This window comes from Carlito syrichta, unplaced genomic scaffold, assembly GCF_000164805.1.
Source record: "Carlito syrichta isolate Samal-C Ts95f unplaced genomic scaffold, Tarsius_syrichta-2.0.1 Scaffold308185, whole genome shotgun sequence".
In the NCBI taxonomy this organism is placed as follows: Eukaryota; Metazoa; Chordata; class Mammalia; order Primates; family Tarsiidae; genus Carlito; species Carlito syrichta.
This window is the reverse complement of record NW_007252281.1, coordinates 554,366-569,416: the sequence shown is the minus strand read 5'-3', so window position 1 is coordinate 569,416 and position 15,051 is coordinate 554,366. Positions and strand designations below refer to the sequence as shown.

At 50.0% G+C, this 15,051-nt stretch overlaps 1 pseudogene; it reads left to right on the top strand.

Annotated features, from left to right (window-relative positions):
• Positions 1–4,080: 4,080 nt before the first annotated feature.
• Positions 4,081–14,796, top strand: LOC103267599 (annotated as a pseudogene).
• Positions 14,797–15,051: the final 255 nt, after the last annotated feature.

Below are 15,051 nucleotides of genomic sequence, written 5' to 3'. Positions count from 1 at the left end.
TGATCCTACCAATGTTACCATTTTTATTATGTTTTTTCATGATGTGAAGAACATTGGGAAGTGTTCTTGTAGGAAAAGACATCACGACTGTCTTTCTCTTGCCTTGGCTGCGACAACACCTTAAATTCTGGAATATATGCTAGAAGAGAGACAGGAGATGGGACTAACCCAGCTGGAGTCACACATAGTCCATCGTGTACCTCACTGAAAGTTCCCAGAGATGCTAAAATCTAGAGGGTGCAGAAAAAAGGGGATAAGAAGATCCCGAAAGAAGTCTGGCTCTATCACCAGATCAAGGAAACGGGGGTAGGCGGTGATGCCTGAGCTTCTAATCCATACGTGGAGGGTTAGAAAGTAAGAGCAGGGGAAAGCTGATGAGAGAGAAGAGGAAAAACAAGACCCCTGCCTAGCACCCTGCACAAATGTCAACTCTAAATGGATTAAACACCTAAACGTAAAACCTCAAACTATAGGAACCTTAGAAAATGCAGGAGACACCCTTACGGAGACTGGAACTGGCAACCAATTTCTGAGCAAAACCCCAAGTGCCCAGACCATAAGAGATAAGATAGATCAATGGGACCTCATCAAACTGACATGCTTCTGCAAAACCAAAGAAACCATTAACAGAGCAGGGAGACAGCCCACAGACTGGGAAAAAAAATATTTGCCAAGGCTGGGCTTGGTGGCTCAGCCTGTCATCCCAGCACTTTGGGAGGCTGAGGCGAGTGGATTTCCTGAGCCCGCGGGTTCAAGACCCACTCGGGCAACTTGGCAAGACCTCCTCTCGACAATAAATCAAAAATTAGCCGGGCATGGTAGTGTGCACCTATAGTTCCAGCTACTTGGAAGGCTGAGGTGGAAGGATCGCTGGAACCCAGCAGGTCGAGGCTGTGGTGGCCAGGACAGTGCCACTGCACTCCAGTCTGGGTGCAGAGTGAGACTCCAACTCAAAAAAAAAAACAAAACTTGCCAACTATATATCTGAAAATGGCCTAACATCTAGACTCTACGAGGAACTCAAACATTCTGAAAAGAAAAAAAAGAACCAGACCAGGTACCATGGCTCAGCCTGTAATCCCAGCACTTTAGGAGGCCGAGGAGAGAGGATTGCTTGAGCATGGGGGTTTGAGGCCAGCCTGGGCAACTTGGTGAGACTTCATCTCTACAATAAATCACAAAACTAGCCAGGCGTGGTGGCGTGCATCTGTAGTTCCAGCTACTTGGAAGACTGAGGTGGAAGAATCACCTGAGCCCAGCAGGTACAGGCTGTGATGGCTGCTAGTGTGCCACTGCACTCCAGCCTGGGTAACAGGAGTAAGACTCCAACTTAAAACAAACAAACAAACACACAAAAAAAGCTCCATTACAAAATAGGCAAAAGATATGAATAGACACTTCTCAAAAGAAGACATATGAGCAGCCAACAGAATGAAAAAAATGCTCAGCCTCACTAGTCACCAAAGAAATGCAAATTAAAAGCACACTGAGATATCACCTAACTGCAGTCGGGATGACCATCACCAATAACTCAAAAACAACAGATGCTAGAAAGGATGCGGGGAAAAGGGAGCACTTCTACACTGTTGGTGGGCGTGTACATTAGTACAACCTCTGTGGAAAACAGTTTGGTAATTCCCAAAAGGTCTAAATATCGACCTTCCATATGACCCCACAATCCCCCTACTGGGAATATATCTGGAGAAACTCTAATAACTCTATGTAAAAAGATACCGGCACAGGTATATTTATTGCAGCATTGTTCACAATAGCAAAAACATGGAACCAACCATGCTGCCCATCAAAAGAGGACTGAATAAAAAAAAAAAACATGGCACGTGTACACAATGGAATATTATATAGTCATCAATAAGGACAAAGTTATGAACTCCACAGCAACTTGGAGGGACTTAGAGTCTATAATACTGAGTGACCTATCACAGAAACAAAGAACTGAGTATCACATGTTCTCACTCATAAGTGGGCCTTGAACAATTACCCTAGCACTATAAGAAAAGGTTTGTCAGTACTGAGAAATTGCCAGAGAGTGGGGTGGGATTGGCAGTAGTGGGATTCTGCAGGTGGGGGTCGGGGGCACACCTCATCAACAAGAATACTTGCATAATGAACATTTGTCTACTTAACCCTGAATTGTACCCCACATCTTTAAAATAAAAAAATTTTCCAAAAAAAAGAAAGAAAAGAGGAAGCCGGGCACAGTGGTTCAAGCCTATAACCCAAGCACTTTGGGAGGCTGAGGTGAGAGGATTGCCCGAGCCCAGGGATTCGAGAACAGCCTGAGCAACTTGGTGAGACCTGGTCTCTACAATACATCAAAAAATAAGCTGAGCATGCTGGTGCGTGCCTGTGGTTCCAGCTGAGCCCAGAAGGATCACCTGAGCCCAGGATCGAGGCTGTGGTGGCCGTGAGCGTGCCACTGCACTCCAGCTTGGGTGACAGAGTGAGAATCCAACTAAAAAAAAAAATAAAAAAGAAGCCGGGCTCGGTGGCTCAGCCTGTAATCCCGCACCTTTGGGAGGCTGAGGTGAGTGGATTGCCTGAGCCCGCGGGTTCGAGACCCGCCTGGGCAGCGAGACCTCATCTCTGCAGTCAATCAAAAAATCAGCCAGGCGTGGTAGTGCATGCCTGTAAATCTGGCTACTCGGAAGGCTAAGGCGGAAGGATCGCCGGAGCCCAGTAGGTCAAAGCTGCGGTGGCCGGGAGCGGCCACGGCACTCCAGTCTGGGCGACAGAGTGAGACTCCAACTCAAAAAAAAAAAGAAAGAAAGAAAGAAAAGAAAAGAGGAAGGGAGCCTGTGTAGACACTGAAGGAGGCCAAACCTGCTGCCTGCAGGACATGCACACCTTGCAGCTCTCCGACTCATGGCCAGATCAATAGCTCTTGACCCTGGGTTTCCACTGGGATCCTCTGAGGAGCTTCCCGTGCCTCATTCTGATTTGACTGGCTCAGGGCAAAAGTCCGAACACCGCTGTGGTTTATAGGTATACTTGAGTCAGGTTCTCTCACTCTCACCCAGGCTGGAGTGCAGTGGCACAGTCATGGCTCACCGCAGCCTTGGCCTCCTGGGCTCAGGTGACCCTCCTAAGGCAGCCTCCCGGATAGCTGAAACTACAGGCAGGAGCCAACGTACCAGGCTAATTTTTTCTTTTTTTTATTTTTGTACAGATGAAGTCTCACTATGTTGCCCGGGCTGGTCTTGAGCTCCTGAGCTCGAGCAAATTTCTGTGCGTGGCCTCTTACAGTGCTGGGGATACAGGTGTGAGCCAGTGTGTCTTAAAAACTCTCTGAACAATTCTTACAGACAGCCAGGGTTGAGAACTTTGCTTCATATTTGTCTGAATTGTTTTCATGTGTCTTTTGCATTCCGGTGCCCAATTCCAGCGGTGCAGTTCACCCACCCCAATGCCTAACCAGTATTTGCTACCCTTTTGGTATCACTTGATTCATTCATCAAACATTTAGGAAGGATATTATGAGCCAGGCAGAAACAAAGAGAAAATGTGGTGTTTGTCCCCAAGACACCTGCTGTCAAGGGAGAGACAATTTTATGGAAATAAGTACAAATAAACTTTGCTATCTAGACTCAGAAATTTAATAGATAGATAGTTTTTTTGTTTTGTTTTGTTTTGTTTTTTGAGGCGGGTCTCACACTGTTGCCCAGGCTAGAGTGCAGTGGGCACAGTGGCGTGATCACCACCTAGTGCAGCCTCAGCCTCCTGGGCTTAGGCGATCCTTCTGACTCAGCCTCTTGAGTAGCTGGGACTATAGGTGTGGGCCTCCACCCCTGGCTAATTTCTGTGTGTTTTTTGGAGAGACAGGGCCTCACTAGGTTGCCCAGGCGGATCTCGAACTCCCAGACTCCAGCCATCCTCCTGCCTCAGCCTCCCAACGTGCTGGGCTTACAGGCATAAGCCACTGTGCCCAGCCCAGATAAACTTTTGGATAATACTTTGCTACCTGGACTCTTAATATTTGCTGCCTGAAATGTAGAAATCACTACACAAGAGTAACCTCCATCTCTTGCTATCACTCAAGAACCAAACAGATTGGGAGAGCATATGACGGGAAGCGGTGTCGGCAAAGGAGTTGAGAATGAACAGGAAGAAGCGGCCATCATGACAGAGAGGGGTCCCAGCCCCCAAAAATCAGGGGGAAAGGAAGTTTTCCAGGGTAAAGATGTGGTCAGGTATTAGGGCCAGATCTCCTTTTCTGGATCTGCTATCATTTTTAGATCCTCATGGCTCCCGCAGGTAGAGCCCTGTAAGAATCTGCATTGTCTGGTTCAGTTGAATACAGAGGGGCGTTTCTTTTGGTCAGAAACACGTGGGGTGCTGGGAAGGAGGAGTACGTAAAGCGAGAGGGCCATGAGAAATGGTGCTTAGCATCACACAAAAGACCAAAGAGAAAGCTCACACTGGTCTTGAGTCCAAAAGCGCTTCTCTCCCTGTGCCATGGCCCACACCCTCAGGCTATTGGCACGGCCTCCCATGCGGTGTAGCTGGGTGACTTTCACAGTGCTCATTGGCACCACGACCAACCTTCCAGTCTTACCCTTGACTTTTTAAAAAAAATTTTTAGTCAGTGTCTCACTCTGTTGTCCAGGCTGGAGGGCAGTGGCACGATCATGACAATCACGGCTCGTGGCAGTCTCAACCTCCTAGGCTCAGGCAACCCTTCCACTCGACACCTACAGGTGCGCACCACCATGCCTGGCCAATTTTTTTTAATTTTTTTGATAGAGATGAGGTTTTGCTAGGCTGTTCAGGCTGGTCTCGAACTCCTGAGCTCAAGCAATACTCCTGCCTTGGCCTCCCAAAGTGCTGGGATGACAGGCATGAGTCACCACCTGGCCTCCTTGACTTTTATATACCTTAAGAGATATCTGGCAGCCAGGCATGGTGGCTCATGCCTGTCAACCCAGTACATTGGGAGGCAGAGGCGAGAAGATTGCCTGAACCCAGGGGTTCGAGACCAGCCTGTGCAACTTGACGAGACCTCATCTCTACAATAAATCAAAAAATCAGCTGGGCGTGGTGGCGTGTGCCTATAGTTCTGGCTACTTGGAAGGCTGAGGCGGAGGGATCACCTGAGCCCAGCAGTTCGAGGCTTCAGTGACAGTGAGTATGCCACTGCACTCTAGACTGGGCGACAGAGTGAGACTCTCTCAAAAAAAAAAAAAAAAGGCTGGGCCCGGTGGCTCAGCCTGCAATCCCAGCGCTTTGGGAGGCCGAGGTGAGAGGATTGCCTGAGCCTGCGGGTTCGAGATCCACCCGGGCGACTTGGCGAGACCGCTTCTCTATAATAAATCAAAAATTAGCTGGGCGTGGTAGCGCACGTCGTTCCAGCCGCTTGGAAGGCTGAGGCGGAAGGATCACGGGAGCCCAGCAGGTCGAGGCTGCGGTGGCCGGGAGCGTGCCACTGCCCTCCAGCCTGGGTAGCAGAGTGAGGCTTCAACTCAGAAAGAAAAAGAAAGATGTGTCTGAGGTTGCCGATAACCTGAAGTTCATCGCTCTCTCATCTCTCTCCTTCACAGGCTCATGACAAACACAATGTAGGAAGGGGCTTCAGAAATCACCTCCTTTGTGCCTTATCTTCATGAAACACGAAAAAAATGAGCAATAAAAGGACGAGTCCTCCTTCTGTGAGGCCCCTGGGTGGTGGGTGGGAATTTTCTAGTCTCCACTAGAGACAGACGTCTCATCCCGTCTCTCCTTCTGACGCTGCCCCCCACCCCCCAGTTCTTGGTCATTTAACAGATCTGGGTTTTCGGAGGATGACTCTTCACATGTCTCTTCTCTGGCCTCCCTCCCACTCCGAATTACGGACGCCCTCTCTGAGTTAGATCCCTCCGAGTAATTTCCCAGGCCCTTCATCTGCTGGCCCACAAAGGAGAATCGATAAGAGAGTTCAAGAAAGCCGAAAGCCAGGAGCATTCCCCAAGCCGGACTGAGGAAAGGTTGAAGCAGACCAGGCACAAGCCCTTCAGCTCCTTGTCAGCAGCCTTTGATCTGCGTGGCAGCTAACATGAAAGTAGAATTTGGCCCTCCAACTGTACAGGATGAGACTTGACAAGGAAATCAGTTTCTCTGACAATTTCAAAAGCCCCGACACTTTCGTCACTTGGCACTTGGCCATGGGGAAGGGTGCTGTGGACACATCCGCACCCCACCAGAGAAACCGTTTTCCCAGGAAGGACTGACAGTTCAAGTGCAGGCAAGTCCAGGAGGAATGAAGAACAAGCTCTTCCCTGCCCTTCCTTGGGGACAAGTGTTGCAGGAACCAGGAGGCTTTCCACTGGATAGCCCAAGGAGCTTCCTACCTGTCTGGGTGGAAAGGCACCAGGAGCGTTGGCCGGGGAGTCTGAAGAAACTCTTTCCTCAAGCCTAAAGAACACATTCCTCTGCTGCTGATCTTGGAAGAGTCAAGCCAAAGATGCTGTAGCCGGCCTTTGCAGGATCTCTCGACATTTGCAAGGCCGAGTGAGATTCAGACGTGCATGTTTCAGCTCAGCCAGCTTGTTCTTAAATAAGCACACCAGAATAAGTTGTGTGCCCTTTTACTACAGTTTCAATGGGCCGCTGGGCTTCCTGAGTACACTTGTCAACTGACTTTGCCCGTGTAGATCGCCTTTTCACTTGGGGATTATTGGCAGGTGGCTAAGATGCCAGGCTTGCGGTTGCTTCAGGACCACTACTTAGCAATGAGACTGGGTGATATCTTGAGCATCTCTGATTTAAAAGTGCGACTGCCAGCCGGGCTTGGGGGCTCAGCCTGTAATCCCACGCTTTGGGAGGCTGAGGTGAGTGGATTGCCTGAGCCCGCGGGTTCGAGACCCGCCTGGCCAACTTGGCGAGACCTCATCTCTACAACAAATCAAAAGTTAGCCGGGCGCGGTAGCACGCGCCTGTGGTTCCAGCTACTTGGAAGGCTGAGGCGGAAGGATCGCCAGAGCCCAGCAGGTCAAGGCTGCGGTGGCCGGGAGCGTGCCATTGCACTCCAGTCTGAGCGACAAAGTGAGACTTCAACTCAAATAAATTAAATTAAATTAAAGTGCGACTGCCTTTCAGGAATGCCCAGGAAGATTCCTGTTGGGGTGAGACTCCGGCCTCAGTGACTTCAGAGTCCCTTCTTGACAGCCAGAGTCTATGGCATTCCTCTTTAGCGATAGGCTCAGGGGATCATTAAGTCCAAGAGGGCTCTGGAAGCCCTGCCTGACAGGCAGCACTAATTGTTCCCCCAAAGAGGGTTGAGTCTAGAGCCAGGGATGTTGGGAAGGTGAGAAATGAGACACATTCCTCGTCTTCAGCAAGACCCCAGCTGGAAGTGGAGTGACAGGCACCAGGAGACGCAAACAGCTATGTCCACGTGGACTGAAGGCTCAGTGAGCCTGTGGCGCTACAGACACCGTGTCAGAGGGACCCATACAATGAACGAAGAGCAAGAGGAGAGGAGAGGGAAAGAACGGGCCCTAAAAGCCGCCTGGCCAGCAGATCTGCAGTCAGATATTGGAGTTCAATATAGAAACACCCTGCGTGACCAAAAGAGGGACCGAGTTGCGAGTCAGATTCCCCCAGGAAGCCCACTTAAAATGAGGGTGCCTGTGAGGGAAACACATCGGAAAGTGCTCTTGGCACCTACGAGGTGAGGAGAGAAACAGTGGAGCCGGTCTGCGGTGTAGTCAGAAGGCCTCAGCCAAGCCCACTGACCGCAGCTGTTGTCCCACATCGAGTCTCTCCATCCTTGGCGTTGGGTACAAGCTGCCTCTCGGCCAGGGGCGTGTCTATGCACGAGGCCCTCTCTGCAGCAAGGGCAGTTCTAGAGAAGGCTCACTGCTAAGTGCTGTCACCGGCACTCCGAGTGGGAGAGAGAAAGCAATCGCTCAGTCCTGGAGCGTGACCCGGGCAGGGCAGCCCGGCATCTCCTACGCCGACAAAGAGTTCTTTCTGAGCTCAGCTGATCTCGCTGTCTGAGAAACGGCCGAACTTCCCCGAGGCACCTCTCGCGTTCCTTTCCAGCATGCTTTGCATCTCCTCTCCCTTCTAGCATCCAGAGCTTCAGCATCTAGTATGAATCCATAGTGCGGGTTCAGAACTCACCCTGTTGCCTTCTAGATGCCAAGGAGTATTTTTAAAGGGGTCCTTATAGGAAGACCAGGTCTAAGTTTACGACGGTGCAATCTCAAGGTCAGTGTTCGAAGGGGGTCTCTGCTCAGGTCTCGTAAAAACCAGATTGTTCAAGAGAAATCAGAACCAGAATCCTTCCTCTCAAAGGTATGGTATTTTGGGAAAGTTTATTTCCCCGGGAGACATGTGCTCTGAACTTTGAGTAGGATCCAAAGCTGGTGAAAGTTTCCCCTCCTGGGTAAGTTCCCAAGGAGAATAATGACAGACTTCGGATGGTTGGCAGACACGAAGGCTCGGCTGCCTGTGGGTGTGCGCCGGTGCTTCTGAACTCCCTCGAGCACCACATAAATAGTCATCATTTTTAGCACAGCAGGAACTGCACCCTCTGCCACCACCAGCATAACCACAGCACCAGTCCAGGGAGGTCTTTCTTCATTAAAGCAACTATCTTTCCTCAACATCAGTGCAATTAGAACTTAATGAACCCAGGCCATTTCTTTTAAGGCTTCAAAATTATAGCTGATCTCAACATTCACGTGCTGGTCGGGGCAGGGGGTGGGAGGGATGTATCACCCATTCTGAAAGCACGAGAGGTGATGGGGCAATAGAAATTAAAGAGATGGCATTGTTCCAGAATTAAAGAGATGGCATTGTTCCATGCCAGAAATACTCATCAGAAGAGGTGATGGGAACTTGAGAATGACCAGAGGGAAGGTTACTGTTCCCTTTTAAGGAGTCTAAAAGAATGTGGAAAATCCTCACCTTCCCAGCATGGGGGCGGGAGGCACATGGATCAATTAGTCATTATACAAGCACTTATGTAACACCACTTTGTATGAGTTACATCTACAGAGGACCTGACAGAAAGGGAAATAGAAAGGTAAATAAGACATGGTAGACACAAGTCCTGATTTCAAGACTGATTTCACAGTCCACTTCAGACAACAGGTGTGCACACTAGACTAAACGGCAAGAAAGTTGGCCGGGCTCGGTGGCTCCGGCTGTAATCCCAGTACTTTGGGAGGCCGAGACGTGTGGATTGTCTGAGCCTGTGGGTTCGAGACCCACCTGGGCAACTTGGTGAGACCTCATCTCTACAATAAATCAAAAATTAGCCGGGCGTGGTAGCGTGCGCCTGTAGTTCCGGCAACTTGGAAGGCTGAGGCAGAAGGATCATCTGAGCCCAGCAGTTCAAGGCTGCAGTGGCCGGAAGCGTGCCACTGCCCTCCAGTCTGGGTGACAGAGTGACACTTCAACTCAAAAGAAAAAAAGGCAAGAAAGTTAATGTTCTCAGAAAGCAAGACACAGGAGATCTGACAAGTTGTGCTGTTTTGGAGGAACAGAACCCAAGGAGGTGAAGACAAAGTAGAAAGCCTTCCCAGAGAGAAAAACAGCACAGCACAGGCAAGAAATGAATCTGGCCTGTTCTGGCATCCGCAAGCAATAAAATAAGTAGCAAACAAATGAACCAGATGCTGTTTGAGAAATTTAAGTCATTAAGTACTCACAACAACCTCCCAAAGTATCTACGTCTTTTAATTATTATCATTACTATTATAATTATTTTGAATTGGAGTCTCACTGTATCGCCCAGGCTCGAGTGCAGTGGCATGATCACAGCTCACTGAAGCCTTGACTTCCTGGGCTCAGGTGATCCTTCTGCCTCAGCCTCCCAAGTAGCTGGGACTACAGGTGCGTGTCACTATGCCCAGCTAAATTTATTTTTACATATATATAATAAATATATAAATAAATATATATAAATATAAAATAAATAAATATATTATATATATTTTTTGGGCCGGGCTCGGTAGCTCAGCCTGTAATCCCAGCATTTTGGGAGGCTGAGGTGAGAGGATTGCCTGAGCCCGCGGGTTCAAGACCCACCCGGGCAACTTGGTGAGACCTCATCTCTACAATAAATCAAAAATTAGCCGGGCATGGTAGCGCAAGCCTGTAATTCCGGCTACTTGTAAGGCTGAGGCAGAAGGATCGCCGGAGCCCAGCGGGTCGAGGCTACGGTGGCCAGGAGCGTGCCACTGCACTCCAATCTGGGCGACGGAGTGAGGCTCCGACTCAAAAAATAAAAAATAAAAAATAAATATTTTTTGGGGGTGGGGTAGAGACTAGGTTTTGCTACATTGCCTAGGCTGGACTCAAAGTCCTAGACTCAAGCAATCCTCCTGCCTTGACCTCCCGAAGTGCTGGGATTACAAGTGTGAGCCACTGTGCCCAGTCAGATCTTATTATTGTCCTCATTTTACAGATGGGGAAATTGAGGCACATAAGGGTGAATTAATTTATTTTCACGAGGACACAGATTGTATGTGACAGAGCTGGAATTCAAGCCCAGGTGATTTGACTCCAAGACAGTGCTGTCCAACAGAAATACAATGTGAGTTACAAACGCTAGCCGCAAGTATAATTTCAAACATTCTCGTCGCCACATTAAAAATAAGAAGTATAGAGAGGTGGAACTGATTTTGATAGTTTACGTAACCTAATACTTCCAAAACAGGATCATTTAGGACACATAATCAATATAAAAATAGTTAATGGCATTTGACATTGCTTTTTAAAATATATACATACAAAGAATTTCATTCTTTGAAATCTGGTGTGTGTTTTATACCTGTGGCAGACCAACCACATATTTTTTTCTCCAGTCGGAGTCACTCTCAGAGTCACCCAAGCTGGAGTTCAGTGGCACGCTCAGGGCCACCCCGGCATCGACCTGCTGGACTCAGGCGATCTTTCTGCCTCAGCCTTCCAAGTAGCCGGAACTACAGATGCATGCCACTATGCCCCGCTAATTTTTCGATGTATTGTAGAGACGAGGTCTCACCAAGCTGTCCAGGCTGGTCTTGAACCCGTGGGCTCAGCCAATCCTCTCACCTCAGCCTCCCAAAGTGCTGGGATGACAGGCATGAGCCACCACACCTGGCCTAGCCACATTTCAAGTGCTCGGAGGCCTCACGTGGCCGGTGGCTACTGTAGTGGACAATGTGGTACCCAACTGCCAGGTGCTCCTAATCACTCTGCAAGGCAGGTGGTATGACCCCAGATGGTCAGAGAGTGATGCGACTGGACAGGTAAGCTAGAGGCAGATTGGGAAGTGTTTCTAAGGGTGGGTGAAGGAGAAAATGGCTTCTAGAGACGCCTCCTTTTTTTTTTTTTTTTGGTCAAAGACTTACTCTGTTGTTCAGACTGGAATGCAGTGGCATGATCACAGTCACTGCTGCCCTCTATTTGCTGGGCTCATTTGCTGTGATCCTCCTGCCTCAGTCTTCCAAGTGGCTGGAACTACAGGTGTGTACCACCATGCCAATATGTTTTTTCTTCAATTTAGTTTAGAGGCGAGGTCTTGCCCAGTTGCCCAGACTGGTCTTGAGCCCCTGGGCTCAGGAAATCTCTCACCTCTGCCTCTCAAAGCACTGAGATTACAGGTGTGGGCCACCGTGCCTGGCTCAGAGACCCTTTTGGCCTAACATCATAAAGGCAGTGCTTTATACGTGAGAGTTCAAGCCTGCACCCCTCTTGTGTGATCACTCATTGACATAAGTATGATCGTGACTTGTGTTTTGCGGGAGGTCATGCACACTGGAGGAAAGCCTTGATGCCGGGGCCCAGTAGACAGGGGCGTGGGCCCGCCAGTACCACATACCAGTTGTGTGATCTCGCACATCTTGTTTAATCCCCATGAGCCTCAGATTCTACATCTACAGCTATAAGATGGGACTCATCTCACGCTGACGTCACCGAGCCATTCTAAGGATTCAACCAGATAATAGAATTAAAGCTCTTAGTACAGTGCCTGACATGTTGCAAATGCCCAATCAGTGTTAGTGATTCTTATTCTCAGGGGCCCCAAGTTACACAATTACAAAACTCCAAGTCACTCTGTGAGCCAGGATGTGGACTGCTACCCAAGTCCCTGCACACCGCATTGCATCTGGCCTCTTTCCGTGGCCCCGGGTGAGGCCAGGTCAGACTGGGACGTGAACTCATGTAGGACATGCAGTGACCTGGGAGCAGTGCTGGGAAGACCCACAGGGTTCGTCCAGGTCCTGTTGGCTTGAGGAAACCACCCTGGAGACGCACTGGGTTGGAAGGATGGGTTTGCAGGTCGCATAGTTGATGGCACGGATGAGACCAGAGTCTGGGAAATAAGCTCAAAAATGATCATCACCATAAGGCAGCCAGGCACAGTGGCTCACGCCTGTCATCCCGGCACTTTGGAAGGCCGAGGCAAGAGGACTGCCTGAGCTCACAGGTTTGAGTCCAGCCTGGGCAACATGGTGAGACCCTGTCTTCACAATAAATTTTTAAAAAATTAGCTGGATGTGGGGGTGCACATCTGTGGTTCCAGCTACTTGGAAGGCTGAGGCTGAAGGATCTCCTGAGCCCAGCAGGTCGAGGCTGCAGTGGCCGTGAGTGTGCCACCATACTCCAGCCTGGGCAACACAGTGAGACTCCCACTCCAAAAAAAGGAAATGAAGGCACTGACAGGTGAAGTCACTTGTCCTGGCTCACATAGCTGGGAAGTGACAGAGCCAGTTTCTGAACCCATATATATCACAACACCAAATTTCCTGTCTCTTGGTTCATTACATCAGGTTTGTAGGATTTACTGAGAACTTACTATGTGGTGGGTGCTTTACATGCATTTTAACAATCATTGCAGCAATTCTCTGTTTGAAATAATGTAGCCTCATTACAAAAATGAAGACACTTAGGGAAGGTAGCAAGTTATTCAAGTTTGCGTAGCTAGTCACGGTGGAGCTGAAACTCAAATGCAGGTCTGCTCGACTCTATGTCTTAAATTCTGAGCAGCAATAATACACAGGGCTAGATAACCTGAACCCTAAAAAGGCAAAGTTTAGGAGCACTGTTAGACCCCACAAACAGACCCCATTTGCTTTGGCTTGCGATAATGACAGAAGGGGGACGGTCCTGTCCCTCCATCCAAATCTCTTCTCCTAACTGCTGGTGGTGTTCTCCTGACCTCCACATCTCCAAATTGGACGGCAGCACTGGTATTTTCCCATAAAGTAGACATCCCCTTGCATCTCTCGCAAGTCTGAGAACAGATGACACAGGTCACACGTTTCCAAGAACAAACTTCCTGGGACTGAGAGTCACTGGAGACATTTCCATCTCAATTAAGTAATGTTGAGCAGGTAAGTTAGTTCCAGCCTATGAAAACAAGCAGTCACAGCAACATTGTGCTTGCAACCTTTTTAGAGGACCCCAAGAATCCTCGTCACGAATGTAAAGTTCTTACTTTCTCCAGGGCCTTGACTCTGTTGAGCTCTAAGTACTTCTCAGCATCATGAGGTGTCCCGAAACCTGGCAGACTCTGGAAGGTGGTGGAGCGAGGGGCGATCCGCGGCCAAGCTGAGAGGGACAGGGACTTAGGACGTCCTGCCCTGGGCAACAATGGACCGAGCGCTAGCTGCTGAGGCTCTGGAGGCCATGGAATTCAAAGTCTGGCCACGCTCATGGCTGATACGGCCCCCAGTGCCATCTGGGAGAATGACATCGAGAGCTACTTTGGCCGCAAGCTGGCCATCGAGGCCTCTGTCGGCGCTGATCAGTTCCCGACTGCCTTTCGTCAGGGTGAGGATGTGCTGCAGGTGACGAGGGTGAGACCACCAACCACCTGACGCACACGTTCTACCGCCCCATCCACGTCGGGAAAAACGGCACCGAGCCCGTGGATGTCTTCGATGGCAAGTCACCCCCGCTCAAGTCGAGTGAGCTGGCCCAATGCAGTGAGCGGCGGGCTGAGGTGTAGAAGCAGCTGCAGCAGACTTGGGCTGTGGGGGCCAGCCAGGAGGTGGAAAAAAATCACAAAGCAACTGGCGGAGATCACTAAGCAGCAGTGATGAGTGCAAGCATCTGTACCTCAATGCGCCCAGTGAGGCAGAGGCCAGCTGTGCTGCCCTGGTGAAGGCTGGCACAAAGTCTATGCCATGGCCGCTGAGAACACGGCAGCACTGTGCTGATGCCACACCTGACTGCACTGCCAGTAAGGCCGAGAAGCTGCCCATCCAAGGTATTCCACCTGAGTCGAATTCTACAGGAGCTGGGCCTAACCCAGGAACAGTTTGTGGGTCCGTGCATCTTCCTGGCAGCAGCTACTGTGAGAGCATCCAGGGCACTGGGCCCAAGCGGGCTGTGACCTCATCCAGAAGCCAAAGAGCATCGAGGAGGTCGTGTGGCAGCTGGACCCCAACAAGCACCCTGTGCCAGAAAACTGGCTCCACGCGAGGCTCAGCAGCTCTTCCTGGAGTCCGGGGTGCTGGACCCAGAGTCTGTGGAGCTGAAGCAGAGTGAGCCAAAGGAAGACGAGCTGGTCGAGTTCCTGTGTGGTGACGGCAGTTCTCGGAGGAGCGAATCTGCTGTGGGTTTGGAGGCCAAGCGAGAGCTGCCGAGGCAGAATCCAAGGCTTCCACCAAATGCCAGGAGCCAGAGCCCAGGAGATCTACTAAGAAGAAGGCACAGATGGGGCAGCAGGGAAGGGCAAAAGGGGAAAATAAATGTGTTTCCCCATCACACCTCCTTGACTCCAGAATATCTGCCTCCTGCACCATCAAGAGCTATCCATGGAGCCACCTCTATGGGGAGAGGATTCCGTGGCTCCTCTAGGGCAACCCTTCTCAACAGTGTTTTTCCCTTTTTGACTTGATCATAATGGCAGGAAGATCATGGAGGTACTTTGTTTTCTTTTTGACTCAGGGAAGCGAGTCACTGAGCCACTTCTCAAGTTGCTTAAGGGGCGCTGAGTCCATCGCCACATGAAATCGCGATAGCAACAAAGTGTGGAGAAGAGAGAGGGAGAGAAATGGTGGCGACAAAGGCAGTCTGGAAATGATTTCCTGGCTGGCAAGCTGTTGGGAGGTG